Source organism: Homalodisca vitripennis, unplaced genomic scaffold (assembly GCF_021130785.1).
Source record: "Homalodisca vitripennis isolate AUS2020 unplaced genomic scaffold, UT_GWSS_2.1 ScUCBcl_3809;HRSCAF=9569, whole genome shotgun sequence".
Classification (NCBI taxonomy): domain Eukaryota; kingdom Metazoa; phylum Arthropoda; class Insecta; order Hemiptera; family Cicadellidae; genus Homalodisca; species Homalodisca vitripennis.
Genome location: NW_025779929.1, coordinates 1 through 22,438, shown reverse-complemented (window position 1 = coordinate 22,438; position 22,438 = coordinate 1). Strand labels below are relative to the sequence as shown.

Genomic DNA, 22,438 nt, shown 5'->3' with positions numbered 1-22,438 from the left:
AGCATTATTCGCTGCGTCCTGAAAACATTTCCTGTGACTCATGGGTAAAACCCTCCTTTCAGGAATCTTATTGACTCAAATATCTCATCACACTCACTACAATCAGTCTGTTTTGTGACAGCGCTGATTTTTGTGTGGAATTAATTAATAAGAGAATACCAAATAATAGCTTTAATAGGACTTATCCTTGTTTTTAAGTTATTATAGTGTTGTTTAACGTGTTTTTAAAAATAACGTATTTGTCAATACTAATCGGCAAATCGAAATCGTGAGTTTAATGTCGTTAACCCTTTAATGACTTTAGATTGTTGTGCCTTCATCTCAGCGGCTAGCACGTAAACGCAACCCGTCACACGGATAGCGTTTATTTGTTGAAAGGGTAGTATTAGGACCCTATGAGCACAGCTAAATTCCTCCAACTGTACAAGTTATTGAACTTAGAAATAAAGTAACATTTAATTTACATAAACTTGGCAGAAAAATATTGTTATTGGCATAAAAATCATAACTTTCAAGATGTTTAAAAACGAAACATTTTCTCCAGCAATTTGTATTGTAACGTGCAACTTTATATGATCCAAAATTAAAACAATGATCATATTAAAAAGCATTGTTGGTACACCCGATTGTAATTTAGGTTGGAAGGAAACTCCCTTAATACCGAGGTCAAGTAAATTACTTTCCCAGCTATAAATTAAATTGTTCTAACTATAGAGTATTGAAAATAAATCCCCAATACAATGTTTGCAATTGATTTGAAAATTTGCACTAACGAATTTCATGCATAAAGCGTTTTATTTGAAATATATATGGAGTTTTCTTGTTGATAAAGCCATTTCCTGATTTATCTCAATTCTTATTGGATACTGGACAGACACTGACGACGACTTGCGGACGCTCACGGTTGACGTCTGATCATAAACAAAGCTTGTTTAGTGACAGTGGTTGTATAACTGTCGTTACAGGTATATATTTCTGTTATAATTTACTGAATTCAAACATTATCCATTTACTTGGTTCCAATTTTTCTAGCTACAGTTTATATTTAAGCTTAAAATTCTTACCTGTTATGGACAACCTCCTGTTGTAGGCTAATCATTCTATTGTCATACTTGACACATCCAGCAGCCGGGTTTTCATTTACGTTTAATGGAATCACGATTACTAATAATTAATTTGTTATTTCGTTGAAATTGGATAAAACATTATTCAATCCAATATTTAGCGTATTGGAAGTCAACATCAACATTGAAAAAGTTTTTGCTTCAGTGGGCTTTATAGCCTGTACAATGATTTATAAACAATTTTTATTGAACCATTTTTAATATACTAACTAGGCTATAATATAACTTTGTACACCTGTTGTGATCAGCTTGTCTTATAAGCAATATAATAAAGTGGTCACTACAAGAATTGAATAAGCGAACCAAATTGTCAATTACAAATACCTAAACTATTTAATACAAAAACATTCTAATTATAGTTATTTACAACTAATTATTGCTACCCTTGTTTTTAATGTATTACAACAACGTTCAAAATCCAAACAAAGTAAAACCATATGTGTGGTATTTGAGTTGCTGTAATTGATATAGCTGTAACTCAATGGAGATGAACATAGTTGTTTTTGTCGCAAGCTGTCAGACATGTTTATCCAGTAGTGTTTACACTGCTTTGTTCTAGATTTTATAAATCAATGTAGATAGTTTTAACCCATCATTAAATTATCCCTTTTTAGATATAAAAACATAGCTGAACTATAAGTTACTATAATAGGAAATACCTATGTTGTAATTCGGTTTGTAATTTTGGAGTTTTATAGTTCAATGATTTAGATCTTGTGTGATAACGATGATGTGAATGTCATAGTTGCCACTTGTTATTCTGCAGCTTTTCTAAAAACATTTTATTTTAATTCTAATAACTACTGTGAATCATATCACTTTTAAATGGTAACATGTCTTTTATTATTTATTAATTAATATTTATAGAAGTATTGTCGTTTCGCTGACTTGGCTGCTGCCATTGGAAATAAGTAAATAAATAAACATGTTTTTGTATGTCATGGTTGAAAAAATTCTAGTAAAATGTGTAAATTACAGCAGTTGTGAATTGTTTTATAGATTATTTTTCTGGAAAGTATGAACAGTCATATAAGCCTATTTCTGTTCTTATTCAGGTCTAAGTTAACACATACAATCCCAATGTCTGTATATGATCATCAATTGTATCTGCATAAAACCTCAATATGTCTGTATATACAGATGTTCACGCATTGTTTTGGTAATTCTGAGAAATTACTGTGTCAACTACAATTTCTTTCATATTTTAGTATGATTATTAGACAATCTTTAGAAAGTATCATAATAAACATTAAAATTTATGGGTAGACCTTAATAAGCAGCCTACACTCGTTAATTTTTGATTGCTATTATCAAATGATTCGATTCTTTTTATCCGTAGCATAATTCAATATTAGAATTTATTTAACGTAGCATATGATTTCAAATTATAATTTATAGGTTGGCGATGAATATGAAGAAAATATGTAAGATATTTCGGTACTTTGGGATTATACCGACCACACTAGTATGAAGAACACAAAAATAGAAATTTATAGAAACAAACATGATAGAACGAAAAAAACAACTCTTCAATTACAAACTTACAAGCATTTCCAGGTATTGTGATCGTTATTGTTGTCGCTGTTATCTTATCTTTCTCGAGAATCCTGATTACGGCAGACCGCGCGCGGCATCACGTGATTTGCACGGTACATAATTGCCTTTCCATTTACAATTCAATTTATATTTCTGATTAGCCCCTCTAGAATTTGATATTTTACTGATAGGTACTATCTCGAGGGATGTTTTTCTTTCGTCGACATCAGCGCGGGGCAGCACCGAAGGTGCTGCCAAAGCCCGCGCTGATGGCCGGAGGCACTCGCATTTTGGGTGGCGGAATGTGATCAAGAATAAAAACAAGTTTTTAGTGTTTTTTTAATAAAGAGTTTAGTTTGGTAAATGTTTGTTTTTGTTGAATTTTTGTGTTTGGAGAAATGTAGAGGTAAAACACGGAAGTACAACAAAGCGATGCACCAGCTGAACGGGCGGCGAGACTCTGCAATCACGTTATCTACTAGACGCTCGACTTTGACCTCTGTCTGAGGATGGGGAGGGGTTTGCGATAAGACAATTCCTGTTTTATATTGACGAAATATTGTTCTACGCTAATCTAGTAATCAGTAGAAACGAAATGTGAAAATAACGATTCATGTCTGGGTGTGGTCGGTATAATCCCAAAGTACCGATATTTCTCTTGTGACGAGATTTGTTTAAGACTCTGGTAACACATGGTGAGAATTCTTTCCTCCATTTCACAAAAGCTGTTACTTATTGATAACAAGCTGGGCAAGTTATATCTGTAAGGTTTCTTTGATATCTAAGTCTAGGCCATAGTTGGTTTTGTTGTTTTGTAATATTATTGTAAAATGTATGTTTTAAAAATTGTTATGTACGAAATTCTTCTTGTTACAGTAATTTATTATAACTCTTATTGTGTATGATTTTTAAGTTGGATAATATATCGAATTGTTCGATAATAGAAATTGAATAACGAGTGTAGGCTGCTTATTAAAGTCTCACCAAATTTAGTATTAAGTGATGACAATAAGGTTTATTGTGTACACAACTCTATACTTCTTATTTTGTCCAATCCGAAGTGAAGTAGAGGCGCTCACATGATCTGAGCTTGATCTTGAGGGATAAATTTTTTTTCAGCCTGGAGTGTGGGGTGAAAGGTGGTATCACAGCCCACACTGATGGTCAGGGGAGCTCAAGAACTGTTCTTTCCAATGATCAGATTGCATTGATTTATTCCACACAAGAAAATACCAATTACAATGCCCCTGGCCATCAGTGCGGGCATTGGTGTTGACTTTGTGATTTTTGCATAGCCCGCTCTGATGTTATGAAAAGAAAATCATCCCTCAAGATAGCATCTAAATTCAAGCCCACACCATGTTAATACTTAAAACTTGATGGGTATTGGATTGATTAACCCATTAGCCACTCGATATTCTTGCACCCAACCTCCTTGTACAAACACAATTAAATATGCATGCAAAACTCTCACAAAAAAATAAATGTTATTGCCATTTGGTCAAATGAGAAATTGTTTTTAGCTAATTAAACAGGCTATAATGTACTGTAGTTTATTAGCATCTGAAATTTATAAATTTTTTTTCATTTCCAGAGTATTAAAAAAAATTAAAATGTTGTAAGCAAAAAAATCTTTTTTGGTACAAAACACAGTTATAATCCATGATATTTCGTGTAGTTTTATATATAAAATTTAATTCTTTACTTGAAACATTTTATTTAATTTATTTATCTTAATTTTTACGTAAATATTTGTAGAACACATAAACCCTAGCAAACACGCAAAAAGGGCAAGGGCTTTATAACACCCATTACAAATTCAATTTTGTTTTTATTTTGTTGACTAAGCTATTGGTTTTTAGCTAGTGAAACAGGCTATAATTTAATGTATTCCATAAGCATCTGAAGTATATAAGATTTTTTAATTTCCAGAATAATTTCTTAAAATTTGAATTTTTGTACATTTTTAAAGCAAGATTCTTTTAGTACTAAACACAGTTATAATCTATGATATTTGGTGTAGTTTTATATGAAATTTAATTCTGTATGTGGGAAAACTAAAAAAATTAATTTGTCTTTATTTTTTTATTTTTGTAAAATGCGACGTATATGTTCTCCTTAAACAAATCCTAGGAAACATGCAAAAAGTGCAAGGTTATAGTTTTACACCTTGATTCTTATTGTGTTTCTGGGGTTAATATGTATGTATATGTACAGTACAAGTTGTTTTGTTTAATTTTAATACATAAACTGTATTATTTAAGCCCATACTAATGTTTAAACAAATATTTAATAACGTGTGTTTTCATCATGGTACCATACAGGATTGGCATTTTGGTATCGCGTTGGCCATCACGAGACGGTACGGTGATAAATAGTTAATGGGTTAATTTAATAAGGTTAGGATAAATTTATTTTTTTTATTAACAATATGTATTAGACTCGCCATAATTTTTCCTCCTTACCACTGATATCCTGTGTACCTACTCTGAACCTTCTTATCGCTCAGAAATGTCAATGTTATTTTGCCCACTATCTACAAAATTTATTTTTGAGTGAATATTACATTGTTTGACTTTATTACGTTATTTTTTAGTTGTTAATCTGTTCGTGTTTGTATTTCCTTTACATCCTTACATTTATATTAAATTGGCGCTATTTAATAGTAGCACTTATCCTGAATGAACTGTCAAATGGAAAACTTCAATTTGTATTTAATCCCATATTTTATTTAGTCTATTTAGTGAGATAAATGAATGGTGTTATGTGTAGTTTCTAATTTGTAACTGCACTAACTATAAGTGCTTATTATTTTTATATAGGGCCCAACAATATATATATATATATATATATATATATATATATATATATATACATACATACATACATTAGATATCTAACATTAAATATTGCTAGCTAGAGGGGAGTGCCGATGGCAACTGGCCAAGTGGTTTAAGACTTTGGACTTTGGATCTCAGTTAGAGATGGTGTAGGTTCAAATCCTGTCTCTGGCTAATGCACTTTTTATCAGTACCTTCGATCTTGTGTTTGTATCAACTCTCCCCCTTATTTTGTTTGATAAGATTCTTGCACAGGCCAGTGGCCCACGAGGGTTTAAAGGGGGATTGGCCACTCCTTAATAAAAAGTTATCAAGAGTATAATTTAGTTACATCATGCTGAATGAAAAAATCGTGTAAATTATTTGAAAATAAGCAAGAAACAATTAATTTGTTTAGTTAAGTGTATCAAAACTGGCAAAATGGTGCTGAGATTTTTGGGCCACATATTGCACAATATCTCTGGTATAAAAAAGGTTTCTTGAGTATTAATTAACTGTGTTATTATAATTTAATATTAAATCTGTATGAATTATTCAAAATTTTTACAGTAATTGAATGGTTTGATAACATTGTTCTCTCTGTAATTCTAAAAACCCTACAGTTAAAAGTTACGTAAATGTCGTTTTTGAAAATGTGTAGATAATGTGTGCTTTATGTCTGAGCTTAGACATAAAGAAATAGAAGCTATATATGGACATTTGAAAAACATGATTCAAGATTCAAGATTCAAAATTTCTTTATTTACATAATCGTTAAGATTAGTAATGGCGTTCAAATACAAAAGTTACTAACTATTACAGTGTTAGAACATTAATTAACATATTATAAAACATGTAATGTTACATGATCAGTGATTATTACTTGACACAAATGTTAAAACTGTTAAACATTAAAAATAAAGCAGTGTTAAATGACAAGTTGGAGTTTAAAAATGGACATGTCAAAGTTTGTGTTGTTAAAATGCTCTATCAAAGTGGTAAAAAATAATTTCAAGTTAGTGCTAGTTGAAATGTTGTTTCCAGTTATAGAACTCTGCTAGGCTGTAGAAGGGTCGGTCCTGAAGCCAACTCTTCAGGCGGCGTGGAAACTTTTGTACTTCTGTCTTCTTAAGGTCTTCTGGTAGAGAGTTCCACATTTTGGCGCCAGTGTAGCTGGGTTTTTCTTCTCAGTCCTACTAAGATGATGCACAGGAAGGCAGTAGTTGGTTGCGTGCCTGGTGTTATGGTGGTGGAATCTGTGCTCCATTTCTTGCCGCATCTGGCGCCTTGATGTGTATATAAGTCACAACTTCTAGAATGTAGATGCTTATGACTGTGAGGATCTTCAGGCTCTTGAAAGTGTCCCTCTGCATGTTTCTCTTGGTTGAAGGTTCCCTAGAATTCTGATTGCTCTTTTTTGTTTTAGGAAGACACGTTGTAGGTTAGTGTTAGTTGTTCCTCCCCATACAGCTATTCCATAGCGTATGTGTGACTCAAAGAGTGCATTAGTATGCAGTCTTGGTAGTTGTGGTGTCACTTATACTTCTCACTCTTCTCAGCACATACAGTCCCCTGTGCTAAGTTTTCTTGCAGAGTAAGTTGATGTGTTGTGTCCACGATAAGTGTTCGTCAATTGTAACTTCAAGGTATTTGGTGGAGCTAACTTCATCAAGTTCTGGTATTCGTGTGATAACTTCTCTGTTTCTTCCTAGTACTAGTTGTTTTGTTTTTCTTTTCATTGAGGACAAAGGTCATTATTGTGGCAGTATTGGATTGCCATATTTATGGCTGTGAAGGAATCAATTTCTAGTTGTTCTGTGTTTTCTCTGCCAAGTAATAACACTGTATCATCTGCGTACATTAAACAGTTGCAATAGAGCTCAAGGAGTTTAGGAAAGTCGTTTGTAAAGAGTATGTACAGAACAGGGCCTAGAACCGATCCTTGAGGGACTCCTCTTGTGAATCTTCTTCGGATGTGATCTTACTAATTCTAGTTTTTCCATTGTTATAGTGTTTTATCTCCACCAGTTGTTTTCGGTCTGTTAAATAGCTTTTAAACCACTCTTTTGCTGTTCCCCGAATTCCTAGTGATGACAGCTTTTTAAGGAGATGTTTTGTGGTCAAGACAATCAAAAGCTTTACTATAGTCAAGCAGAATAGCAGTAGTTGTATTTCCTTCTTCCTGTTGGTCAATGATGAATTCCACCAGACTAATCAAAGCAGTGGTTGTGGATTTTTCCAGGCATAAAACCATGTTGGTAATTTTGTCAGAAGTTGATTGTTTGTTAAGTGTTTTAAAAGACGAGATAGAACTATTTTTTCCAAAAACTTTTGATATGTTGGAATTAAGGATATCGGTCTATAATTAGATGGTTGTGCTGTACATCCTTGTTTGTGTTTTGGATATACTTTTGAAAGTTTCAAAGCTAATGGAAAGGTTCCAGTAGAGAATGATTTGTTAGCAATATGAACTAAAGGCTCTATAAGGTCGTCTTTACACACATTTTAATAGCCTAGAGGAGACTTCATCATAACCTGAAGGAAGTTTTTGGTTTAAGTTCATTGATAATTTTGGAAATTTCCTCTGGATCAGTTGGGCTTAGGATTAAGTTGGGAATATTTCCCTGTGGGATTAGGTTCTGTTAAGTGGTTAGTATTTGGGTTTTTACTTGCTATTGTTTGATCGGCTGCATTAATAAAGTAGGTGTTTAAGTGGTCTACCATTTCCAATGGTTCAGATACTATGTTTCCATTTATGTTGAGATGTGTTAAGGCACTGTTGTCTGATTTTGCTTTTCTTTCTAGATTAATAAAATTCCATATTGATTTTGTTTTGTTTCAGCCGTTGCAATTGTTGATATTGTGTTTTGTTTCCTCAAGAGACGTAGTTGGAGATCGTATTCCTTCTTTAATAATATGGCAGTTTGCCTATGTTCCTCCCTACCTGTAGTATATAGATGTTTTGTGCTTTGAGGAAGTCCTTTTTCAACTGGTATGCTGTGGGGTCAGACAGAGCATAATTCTTTTTCCTTCTTCCTTGTCTTGATTTTATTTTTGGACATGCTTCGTTAAGGGCGGTAAGAAGGGTGCTACTAAATTTAGCGTAGGCTTCATCAGCTTCGTCGGTAATTATAGAACCTCTGTCCAGTTTTGCTGGTTTAAGAGTTCTTTTAGAGACATCAGATTTTCTTCTTTTTCTTCCGCTCATATTTCTTCTTTCTGCTATAGTGTGGTTCATAGGGGAGGGTGAGGTATGATTTATAGTGCATATTTGCCCTGTGTGGTCTGAAATTCCTGTTCAATTACTTCTAACCTTTAGGTTGTCTTCTGGGGATGTTGCTGCATACACAGTCAATTGACGTTAAGGTTTCAGTCAATAAAGTAGAGTCATGATTTCTGTTAAGAGAGTCAATATTTATGTCCCCCATTAAGATGACTTGATGTCTGTGTGTCTGTATGGTTTCCAAAGCATCAGATATTGCTTCAAGACCGGTCTCAAGATTACTTTTTGTCCTGTAAACCCCTATGATCGTGAATAGACTTTTACCTATTTTAAGATTTTATGGCAGTCATTTCGCATGTGAAGTTCAATCGAGAAGTGCTGGATGTTAAGAGCTGTGCTATTGTTTTTTAGGTGATCTTTAATGAAGATTGCAACTCCTCCCTTTAGGTGATTTTCTCTGCTATTTTCTGTTAGCAAGGAGTAACCAATTATTCTTGTGTTGAGCATTGTTTTCTTTTTTTTTTGACCATGTTCAGTTTAGAATTACTACGTCAGCCTTATGCGTGTATAGGAGAAGCGTTTATCCTGTCAATTTTGTTTGCAATCCGGTCTGTGTTTTGATGGAGTATAGAGAGATTTTTTTATTTAGGTTGTTTGTTCGATAGTGGGATTTATTACTAAAAAAGGCTGCAGTTGATGAAGTGTTGAGGAATTAGGTGATGTAGTTGGAGTGTTTGTCCTGCTGATTAACTGGTTCAAGGTCATTATTTTTTACCCATAACCTGGCAGTAGAAGTTAATATTTTGTGCAAAAAATTCTTCAGTACTTTGATTTATAGGTTTTTATTTTTGCATGTAGGGGTGGTGTTTTACTGAGTTCAAATTTTTTGGGTTTTCTGATTGATTGATCTGTGCTGGATTTGCCAGTTAGAGTGCAGTGTTTCTTGCTGGATATCCGTGCACTTTTTTTTGCGACCTGAAGGGGAGACGCTGAAAAAATTCCTCTTATCACTTCTTTTAGAAGGCTGTTTTCCTTTTATTAAATGGCATCTTGTCTACGGATCCAGTCATACTATGACTCAGTTTGTGTGTCAAAGATTGACTGTTCATGTACTGAAATTAATAATGGAGGATTTGGGCAGTTTAAATAATTAGTTGTATTGATTATTAATAACTTATATTCTTTATGCACAAACACAAAATACTGCACTTAATATAAAAAAAGAATAAAATATAGAATCAAAAAGTTATAAGATTCTCCTTAATCTAACCAACATTGACAGATAATAACCACAACTGGCCTGAAATAGCTGAATTGAAAACATTTCATTTAACAAACAGCTGATTTAGTTATTGGTTCATTTGTTGCAAAACTTTATCTGTAGACATAGCAGAAACTAATGTTTTATAATCTCTATATTAACTTGGTGTAATCATTTTTTGTTTCATATGAAATGAAAATATAATAAATGTATGCCTAATTGACAGTTATCTGCTGATTGCAAACTGTAATTGAGATAACTGTCAATTGGAAACGTAAGTGATAATAAAATAAGCAAAGCTTACTCTTGCAGACCTGTGCTTATTTCTTGTTTTTAAGTTGGAGATGGGCTTTCAGTTTGTGCAGCTAAAGGGTTTAAGAGGATGTTACATTAACACGCCCCCTCACTACGAGGTTTTGTGTTAATTGAGTAATTTAAAAATAAATCCACTCCTAAAGCAATCACACAGTTCTAAACCAGGTTACTATTCATAATCTTCAATTGTACACATAAGTTTAAACACACCCTTTTTGAAAATCCTGACTACGCGCCACTGCATGGGTTTTTGGTGCCTTTGGGCCCTTCATCTACAGATGAATTGAAAAATGTGTTAGTCTTGAGCTTTGTAAGTTTAGTATTGTTTGTTTTGGATTAGTTACACAAGATAGCTTTTCACCCTCTGAGACCAATAAATGTACTGTTTAGACTAACTTGATGTAATGAAATGTTTATTCATTATTATTCTCATAAAGTCAAATATCTCTTCCATGTATATATTTATACGTAGTTTAAAGAAATTTTAACTTGAGTAAACTGTAAAAAGGAACTATTGTGAAAGGAGTCACTGTTGAATACTTTTCAAACCCATTGAGTAACCCCAAGCTTTGTAGTTAAACATTTCTTATAGGCTAAATGAATGCTTTTAAAAATTTTGCATATATTTCTTATGTTCTTGAGTAAAACTAACTCAATAGGATCATGTATTTCGTCCCGCTCAAGACACACTCTTTTCCAAACCTTAAAAATAATTATTCAAAACTCAATTCTAATGTAGTAACTTTCCTGTTACCTGTGGCTCCACACACTATTTTTTATATAGCAGAAAAGGCACATTCTTTTAAAATTGCATACCAAGCACAGATTAGATAGTTAATTGTGTACTTACCTGTATAGGGAGGTTTTAATTATTTAATGCTGATAGTGAGGAGTTCTGAAATCAAGAGTCTATAAATAGCCCTTTCTTAATGAGCACCTACATGATGGAGTCTAATAAATTTGAAACATAAATTAAATACATATATTTTACGTAAATACTATTTTATTTTTAAACTATGTAGTTTTAAATATCTCTGATTGTTAGAAAACATAACCATCCAAACTTTTACATCTACAATATTTAAAATTAGGATAATTCCGTTACAGACATCTCTCTGCTTTACAGGCTCATTCTGAGTAGCAAGCATAGCAGTGCTTGGGTGTACCCTGAGCTTTCATTTTTTGAAAGTATTCATAAATTGTTTGCAATCATTGTGTATTCTTGCTTTTGTGTATAGCTGTTCTTAGTTTCCAATCCCTTTTTTCACTGTATTCTTCTATTTATTTCTTTTTCAGCGTAGGAATTACATCAATTTATTTTATCACTACCATAGATAGCCCTTTCTTAACCCCTTCACAGTATTTGACGTAATGTTACGTTCATAGCGATTGTGTCAAAGTATGCTATTGATGTAATATTGCGCATCATTATAATATTGCTTTTAAAACCATTCTCACTGTACTCTCAGACTTCTTTATATTAGGTATATTAATTTATACGCTTTTTCAAATGGTTACAGGCTTTCTGTTCTTACTATATATTATAGTCTTAGAAGCTATGGTTCAATGAGCCATGTTAGTGCTCAATCCTCTGTTATTTCCTTTCAGCCTCTATAAACATGTGCCATAGCAATGACAACCAAGACAATCTTAAGTAACTTGTGTAATTTAGAGATTGATTCATTAAATTGAGTTCAACCCTTTAAGTACCAAGTTTTGAACAGCCCTGTCACCCAGTACTGCCAGGTTTATTTACCGCACACAAGGCTGCTTCACAGTCAGCATACAATGTAGCATGTTCCTCGTCCTCCATGATCAACTCAGCAACAACTTCATTTACCGAACTACCACCAGAATCTCCTGATTCATCATGTCAGATCTTGGTTAATAAACTGAGTCAGCATCCTGATCACCACCATTCTCAGAAAAGTTACACCCTGCTGAATGCTGAATACTCACATCAATGCATGTGGACAAATCTAAAATCAATAAAACATTCTTATCATTATTTCAAATAATTCCTGCCATACAAACTGAAACCATGATCAAAATAGAAATTTAATAATTTACAGTAGCAAATTCAAAAACACAATTAACAAAATTAGAAAACAACATTCTGTTTCTAACTTTTTAAGTAAAAATTTGTGATTTCACGATAATTCTGTATTTGACCATCTGAGTATAGTAGAAATTAAACAGCACTACTGTGGATTTGTAGTAGTTCAAATAATTACTACTAGATGCCAAAGTGTATCATCTTACAGGTGCCAGGTGTTGTGTAGGGAAGCAGCTGTTTTGTGTGTAATAACACGGGCATGGCAGTGGAATCCAAACTGGGATCGCCCATGTTAACACGAGCATGGCAGTTAAGGGATTAATTATAACAAAGTTCAAATTATATCTCCAATGCATGGTTTGAATTTGTTATTGACACCGTATGTATTATAATTAGATAATACTTTTGTCGTTGCTATTTGAAGTACATTTCTTATTAAAAGCTATTTCATTTTATAATTTTGTTTGTTTAAAATTTTCTTTGAAACCTTAAATTACTTTTCTGAGTAAATGCTGATACTACAATAATAACAGGTTGGGTTGAAATAAGAAGTGATATTATTTTTAAAACTAAATGTAAACAAATGTCTCTCTTGGTGTTCATCTACTTTATTATGTCAGCCCTATAACTTTGAAATATAAATAGGGCTATATTACATTATTCAAACTATACTTTAATATTTAGTACAGATTGAGATTTCATAAAATATAACAAATATATTGCTGAAAAGGACAATGTATACAATAATACATGTAACATATTTCATTTTAATGTTTTTTTAGATTTTCATAAGAAATATAATAAAATATAACATTTTATAAAAATTTCCAATATAGACATATATACTGATTTAAAATTCTCTAGTGCCTTTCTATCAAGTGTTATTGCCCAGATGGACAGTCTGTCCTTTTACCTTTTGACCCCAAAATCAATAGCATTCTTCTTTTGACCAAGAAAAAAACCTGTGAACCAAATTGGAAGTTCGTAGGACCTTTCTATCAAGAGTTATGTCACATATGGAAACATGATTTAACATGATTTTAATAAGGATGTTTCAGGTTATTAATAATATTAGTAAGACAGTTAAATCATAATTGTTATCAATTTTTGTATTAAACTTAAAATCGAACTATACAAAAAATGGTCAAGATAAAAAGTTAAGTATGCTGCAGTGAACAACATCCTGGCCAATAGAGCGTCTCCCAATGGACTAATGCTTATGTTTACCTTTTTCAGTTGTGATATAGAGGTAGAGTTCCACGCAAAATTTCAACCTTTTAAGTAACTCATTCAAAAGTCATTGCGCATACAGACAAACACACAAAGAAAAAACATCTGCTTTAAACTTCATTCCATCAGGGGAGACTCTGTTAAATGCTTAACTAATTAAACTTTATAATGGCTAATTTTTTATGTATGAATATGGTTAAAAGTAAAACCCTAGATTTTACAATTGATAATATTGTTGTAAAACTTCTTTGTATATTTTCTGTACACGAGTAGACACAAACCAAGTTTATGTGCACTTGCAGAATCACTAAAATAAATAATTAATGCATTATACAGTGAAAAACATCAGTTAATTTTCATGTGACATAAGGTATTCTCTTTGTTTTTGGGGCACTAACGTGGCATATGAAGACACTCAAGTGAGATATCCAGTTCTAAACTATGTTCCAAATTTCAAGGCTCTATGTCTTTGCAAAGTTAATTTAAAATCAATAAAAAAATTGTACTTAATAGACAGACAAGAAAGTTAGTTAATAAAAGTTAAACTACAGTACATTAGATCAATGATCTGTCAATCCCATTTTACATTAGTAATCTCAGTCAACAAAACATAGTAAAATAGCCCTTTATTGTTGGCTAGCTATAAAAATGATATTGCGGGTTGAACTAAAATATTCAAGCTTTGTATGAAACCCAAAAAGTATGAGGGTTATACAGAAAGTAACCACTGTTCATGCATACGGGCAGTATTGGAGGTAGTGTCACCATAATGACATCAGTGGTAAATACGCTTCTAACTCTGCTAGGTGGAGCATCTTACATTCATTTGTTGTTTAATTATAACCAAACAAAAGAATGTGGTCCAATTATGTATAAAAGAACACACACACATTATATATATATATATATATATATATATAAAATATAAACTATATATAATATACATATGTATATATATATGCACCTTACTCGCTATTTTTAACTTTGTACTGTACCTTGTTCAAGAAACAAATATCTTCATTATATAAATATGTTTGTAGTATCTCCTTCTACTTACACATTTTGGTGGAAGGGTAGGTTAATAATGTTTTAACCACAAAAGAACTGTTCATGTGAGTGTAATATAAAAAACCCCTTCAAGACGGTATTAAAAGTCCATGTCATCTGTATTGAAGATGTAGTAGTAAGGTGTTTAAAAGGGACTTTTGTTATATATGCCTTATTGCCATACTTAATTTTGGATCCATCTCATTTGATAGTCTTATATATATATTATATATATATATATATATATATTATTACTATTCAATTGTATTTCCATACATTTACTATTTATGTCTGCATTGTACACTACTATAAAAAATAAAAAACATTCAACATTTTTTTAATGCTTTCAAATTAAAAAGTCCAACATTTAATGCATTCCGTAATCAATTTGTGTTTAAAATTTGCATTGTAACTCTCCTTGTTTCAGGAATCAGGTTTAGAAAATGGCTTGGAGATTTAAGGCATCCAAGTTCAAAAATGCTGCTCCTATCGTGCCAAAGCCTGAGGCCTGTGTTAGAGACATATCAGTTGGCTCTTACCAGACGTATGGAAATAATATCACAGCATCCGCTGCTTTCATGGCTTTCAATGTTGATCATAATGGTATGTATATATTTATTTTTTAAGTAACTATCTTTACAATTTTTATAATGGTGTGGCACTTGTAATTTAAGTGGCACTTAAATAATTCTAACTCTTTAGTAGTCAGTAATATTATTTTATTTACCATTATGTTCATTAAAGCACAATAAAAAATATTAAAACACAATTTAAATAAATTAATTACAAATTAGTTTTAAAACAGCTTGAAATTTTCTGAAGAAGTCTTAGAACAATTATACATGAATTTATGTGTATGTATTTTACACCATTTCAATTCCAATCAATATTTAGGTAAGCTCCGTCACATTATCAAGTTATTTAATCAATAAACTCACCAAATGCACTTGTTTCCCTTCGGTTTCCCAAGCACCAGCAAAGATTTGGTGGAATCAATGTTGGAGCATTCTCGTAGTTCCTTGATGAGTGCTGCAACCTCTTGATATTTGGAATCCTTGCCATCAAATCAGATGATTTGAAGAAACATCACTCCTACATTTACTACTCTTTGTTACTGTACTCTCATTTGTTTCATAAGAAACACATTTTACTTTATATGCACTGTGCAGTTGATTCTGTTTTAAACTTTTTTTTTGACACTTCAGTAATTATTAATCTTTATATTAGTTATATAACTAACTAAAAATGAGGGGGATCAAGTTAAGTAGTTGTGCAACTTAACTGAACTAACAATATGAGTCCACAAATATTAAATGTACACTCATAGTGTGGTACCTAGAATTAAGTACATGATACAAAGAAGTGGACAGTCTACTATTACCAGATAAGAAGAGTCTAGTAAGTTTTACGAGCCTGTTTTGTTGTAGGATCAAGTTTAGCAGTGCTGCCAATTGATGATTGTGGACGGAAGAGCAAGACTATGCCGCTACTCTACGCCCATACTGACACCATTACAGATATGGACTTCTCACCTTTTCATGACGGCATGCTTGCAACAGGATCTCAAGACTGTTTGGTATGTTTTATTGTTGCACTTTTGGAGTTAGTCTGTCTCAATCCAGTAATATGGTAATATGACTATAATGGCCATGTGGTAACAATACTCGTAATACTATGTCCATGTTACTAATCACTTTGGAATCAAATGTACAACGGCCGTTTTGAAAATAAATGCTGATCCATTGTAAAACTTTATACTACCAGTATAAATAAGTTTTGTTTTTGTTTATAACATATACATGCCTCTTCAGTTTTCAATTAACCCTTTTAGGACGACAAAAATTTTGGTTATTTTTTTAGGTACGCATTTTTTGACGTGACCATATTTCATAGCGAACATACCAAAGAAGACGACGGTGAAATTGGGCAAAATGTAGTAGTTTTGATAAATATATTATAAGTCCATTATTTTAAATTGTCCTTACACCATTTTTTATCCACATGTACATAATTAAATTGTCTACAATATGGTAGCATTTATTACTATTTACAATAACCAGAAAAATTAAAAAATTAAATAAAATTTTAGAATTTTTATTTTATTTTTTTATTTTATTAGTTTGGCTTCAGTTTACTATGATAAAAAAAAATTTTTTTACTGTGGGAACTAATATTACTATGTTTCTTACATAGTTTTCAGTTTAAATACAAAATTTTATTAACATTGGTTGAGAAATAATTGTTTTACAACAAAAAAACTTACATTACTACAAAGTACCAAATTATATAAAACGGACTAAAATAAAAGTCAAACAATTAAATTAAAGTGGTTTTACTTACCATATAATGTGGTTAACAGGTCAAATTTATCCACAGGTATTGAAATATGTAGTATTGCTAAGAAACACTATAAAACACTCACAAAAATATATACACTATATACAAAATGGTCTAATTAGTTAGCACATGTATGTTTTGGAAAGCAAATCGGGTGACACCCTTCCTTGCAAATTGAACAAATATAGGAGGCTCGTTTCCTTTTTCTTGATTGTTGACTATGTCCACCTTTTTCTGAACAAACCCAGCAAGTTTTTTGTTGATTTGGAGAAAGTTTTACTAATTCCTTGTTTTGACGGTTACCATTGACTTGGTTATCCCCAGCGCCATTACGCATATCAAGCCAAGATTTAGAAATATCCCCTATAACATTTTCAATAAATGGAAATCTTGGCATAGGTTTTATTTGTATTTCTTTGCATTTTAGTGTGTAGAGAATATACGCATTTAATAACATTCTAGAAAACAAGTTAAATGTAACCTTCTTCCAATATTTTATTGTGCGTCTCTCGTCAATATATACACACATCATCATGTCAAAGGCGTCTATCCCGCCCATGAACTTGTTGTAGGAAGCCACAATTGATGGTTTTATTTCATTTATAATTCTCCCACGGCGACGTTTTGGTAATTTCTTCAGATGTTATGGTAGTGTTTGTTGAGACTAATAAAACGGGCAATTTTTGGGTTTTCTTTTCGCGGTATGCCAACGCAACCAGATTTCTTTTTTTGTTGTACAACTTTTCTCCAACACTGAACTTCTTTTTTATACTTTGTGGTAACCCTTTCCTATTTCTGCGAATGGTACCGGTTACAAATGTTTTCCTGGCTGTACAAAACATTGGCCAATTGAATGCTGGTAAAAAAGTTGTCAATAAACACATGATACCCTTTTCGTAGATAGTTTGCTGCTTCTAATAGCTTCATCACAATAGAGGGACCAAGACCATACTTTTTCATTTGCTCTTTATCTTCATTGGACGCCTTTCCTTTATAACAAAAGAATTTAACACAATATTTGGATACCGAATCACAAAGTGCCCATAACTTGATACCCCACCTATGGTGATGTTTATTAGGCATGTATTGCATTAAACTGGTTTGATTTTTAGTGCCGATCATACTCTCATCGATTGATACTTGCTGGTTACATAAATAATAAAAAGGAAATAATCTGTTACAATGGTCAAAAATTGGTTGAAATCTAGCGCAGGGCATCATAATTTGGCTCATTGGGTTTTGCAACTTTTGACGTGTCTACCATGTGAAAAAAAGATAACAGATTTTCAAATCGGTCACGTGAAAATACTCGTGTAAACCATGGTGTTTCAGAGCAAGTTTTACTCCAGTACGACTTTATCGTTGGTTTTTTTACCAAACCCATGTTAAGAATTGTAGCTATAAATATACGCATTTCTGGGACAGTGACAGGCAACCAGGACCGGAAACGACTTCTTGGAGAAAGGGTGTCTCCTTTCATCCTGAGAAAAGATTCTGCATATCTGTTTGTCTCATTGACAAACAATTCAATCAGTCCGGTAGTAAAAAAATAAATTAAAAAAATCAATAGGTTTTATTGCATTTTGTGGTATATGTTTTGGACCAGGAGTTTCTTGATAGTCAAAATGGTGTTCAATGTTAGGTGGGCTACTCTCAACTACTTCCTCCCAATCACTTTCAATATCATCATCGTCGTCATCAGAACTGCTCAATACTCTCCTATTTCCAGCATTAGGCCTACTGTCAACATTGTCAGATTCGCTGTCAGATTCATGTGAAGGTATACTCACGGGTAACCTAATATTTTTGGGCGGGGATGGTGTGGGGTTAATAAAATCTTCAGAGTCATAAAATATATCTTCAAGCTGGAAGTCAGGGTCTTCGTCCGTGTCGTCTACAAAATCAGAACTAGAATGTTCAGATGCACTTTCTGAGTATTGTAACTCACGGTCCAGTTCACTGCTGTGATCAGCTAAGTTAAATTGATCCATATTCACAAAAGAAGTTGAACAAAACACATTTCACTATAAATCTATAAACACTAAGTTTATAACTGATCTGAAACAATCAACTATAGTCAACGCGACCGCACTGTGACTGACTGAATGTAAACAAACTAGACGGAATTGGCGCGCTCCGCCGACTGGCACTACAATAGGCGCTCACGTGCAGCTGTTCTAAAAATAGACATATGTTGTATTGTTTGGCCAAGATAAGTTCCGAAATACTCCATTTCCTGTCTCAGGATGTGCCTCTACAAGGAAAACTAATTTTGTTCATCGTATTTTCGATATTACGTGAGTATTATGCAAACGTTTAAAACCGGGCGGGCACATAAAAGTCCGCTCGTCTTCTTCGGTAAAAACTAGTGCGGACTATTGAAAGCCCGCATCGTCTTCTTCGGCAAAACTAGTGCGGACTATTAATAGTCCGCTCGTCCTAAAAGGGTTAAGGAACAAATTTTGCAATGTTTTTATTTTTCTTAGAAGTAAGGTTTATTTTGACGTTTTCACTAATTCATCTTCAGATGTAGTTGACTATGATCAAACAGCTTTTTGAACTGTGCATGTTGTCTGGTAATATACTGCTCAAAATCTGATATGTAAAACTAGACCATGAATTTCATTATTAGTATAATAGGCAATGAGCAACTCGGTCACAATGGGTTAACCCTCCTACTAGCCATTTATTAGTTGATGTGTTATGTGTTTTACCTTAATACATTAATTCAAATAATTATCCTGGGTGCATCATAATTGCGAGCAACAGTTTTTAGTTAAAATTTGGAACAGACTTTGATCAACTTTTATAATTGGAACATTTATGGGAAAAACCAAGGCAATTGGTGGCTTGACTACAATCTGGACAAAGACATGAATTGCCAATTAAGGAAGTCTTAGCTAGACATAACGCATGTTGTATTGTTGCAGGTGAAAGTGTGGCACATTCCAGAGAAGGGATTGGAGGGAGAATCTGACCAACCCTGAGTGTACATTCTCCCACAAACAGCGTCGGGTGGAGACGGTGTGCTTCCACCCCACTGCCAATTGTCTGCTTAGCACCACCTCCTACACCACCCTCACCCTCTGGGACATCACTGCCGAGAAGGAGTTTGTACAGTGAGTTTACAATCCACAACCCACAATATACCCAAGCTTTGTCATTGAACATATGACATTTGTTCTTGACAATGTTTTGTTCTTGCTTTTCATGCCAAATATATTTTTGAATGAGAAAGGATCAAAAGGATTCTCTTCTGCCTGGTTTATATCTGCCAGTAGAACCTAGAGTGGGTACATCAAAAACCGATTTTGCCACTTACACAACCTCAATGTCCAGGTAACAGTGATCACACGGACGTGGTTCAGGCTGTCAGCTGGAAGCGGGACGGACGATTGGGTGGCCACATCTTGCAAAGACAAACAGTTGCGAGTGATTGACCCTCGTAGCTCCAAACAGCAAGTGTCACATTCCACCAACAGCCACCAGAGCATTAAGGACTCACGGGTGGTCTGGCTCGGGGATACAAACAGAATACTGACAACTGGCTTCGACTCAGTAAGTCACGTACCCATGACCATTTTGATTGTAGAATGATGAGTTTTTCCATTGCGAATACAGTATAACTTAAAAGTGTTTTATTCGTAAATAATGTTTTCAGGCACGCCAAAGAGAAGTCTGCATAAGAGATTTGAGGAAATTCAAGCGATCCTGAAAAGACATTAGTTTTTAGACAGTTCAACTGGGTGAGTTTAAAAAATTTGATTTACCCTATTTATAATCTTCCTGTTGATAATAGTAACCTTCTAGGATGATGAGCTAGTTGTTGGGTTTACATAGCAAGTTTGTCTGTGAAGTAATGGGATTGGATGACACTTTGCTCTCTAAGCTAGACCCAGTTGACTCACATTGTGTATTGACCGAACCATGATTCATTTCTTCATCTTAAGCCATGGACGTTTAGATGGGTACTACACCGAAAGGACACAAGTTGTAACACCTCATGTTTTGATTTGGCTGAAGGTTATTCACTCTTAAAGGCCGCCACCATACACGTACCAACAAGCTGGACAGTTCTGCCTGAACAGTCTGCCGGAGACGCGGATGGAGCGTGTATGTGCTCCGGCTGTCCTGTCAGTTTGGATTGTTCAGGCGGCCGGTGATCGAACAAAAATCTATTCGGCCATCCGGCCGGCCGGAAGAAGATTCAGGTGAGCTGGTGCGTGTGTGGGGATTTCCGTCAACCTGACTGCGACTCAGCATAGTTTACAGTTTTTGTGGGTTTGTTCAGACATTGTCTCGTGGAATTTATTAGTGTTTATGAAAGTGAACCGTGTTTATGGAAAATAAAATCATCGGTGTATCATGATAGGACGAAGAGAGAAGTGGCTTACGTAAGGCTTGTTGTAGTGTGGAGTCATAGATTTCAACTGTACAAAATCTCTGTTTATAAAAAAATTAACAATTTGAGGAGCAGCTACAGAAAAGAACTAAAGAAGGTGAGGGATTCTTCGAAGTCTGGTTCTTCTCGAAACGAGATATATGTACCAAGACAGCCACTGTTTACACCATAACTCGCCTTTTTGTTTTTTGCCATTTCCTGTTACCATTTTAGGACTACCAATAAAGCCAAAATGGCATTCGCATCTTCATCACTTGACATTTCAATTACATAACACGCATTGCAAGTAATTCACTACACATAAAAATACCGCTTGCCGGACTGGATTCAATTGAACGTGTGTGGTGTGATCAGTCCAACAGTCCGCCAGTCTCTGTCAGGCTGTCCAGGCAAGACCCTCCGGCTTGCCAGTACCTGTATGGCGACCTTAAGAATTGGCTGTAGTAAAATGATCTTGAGGTATTCCCCATAAGAATTATGTTAAACCTCTGCAGTTTTACACCCTTATTTTTTAGTCCATTTGGTTATGGGAAGGTGGTATCTCATTTTAAAGACATAATTGATGAGCATCCAAATGCTTTTTAGTATTTTTCAATATTATTATGGGGTTATAACAAAAATCAAACTTTGTTGTTCTTAATCGTTCAAATATTCAAAAAAGTATACATTTTACAAAAAAATATATAAAAAGCATTTGGATTCATATTAATTATAGCCTATCTTTTAAATAAGAGACATCTTACATTACACTTCTAAAAACATAAAAATCTGTATCAGTTCACAGTGTCATCATATATTAGTCATCAACTATTGGAATAAATATTGAAACTTACTGTAAAAATAAACAAACCAGGCTATATGTTAGCAAAATATAATATATTGTGTATAATTAATACCACCCTATAATACATACCCTAAAGAAATAAACAATAACACTTTCTGCAGGATCCTGATTCCTCTATATGACCAGACACTTGTATGCTGTTTTTTGGGCTGGAAAAAGGAGATACAACGATTTCTTATCTGGAAGTCATTGGACAGGTATTTTGTTCAAAATCATTACTTTATATTTGCTTTTAATGTAAGTA

The 22,438-nt window shown here is 33.5% G+C and overlaps 1 pseudogene; it reads left to right on the top strand.

Annotated features, from left to right (window-relative positions):
- Nucleotides 1–650: 650 nt before the first annotated feature.
- On the top strand, nucleotides 651–20,663 carry LOC124372684 (annotated as a pseudogene).
- Nucleotides 20,664–22,438: the final 1,775 nt, after the last annotated feature.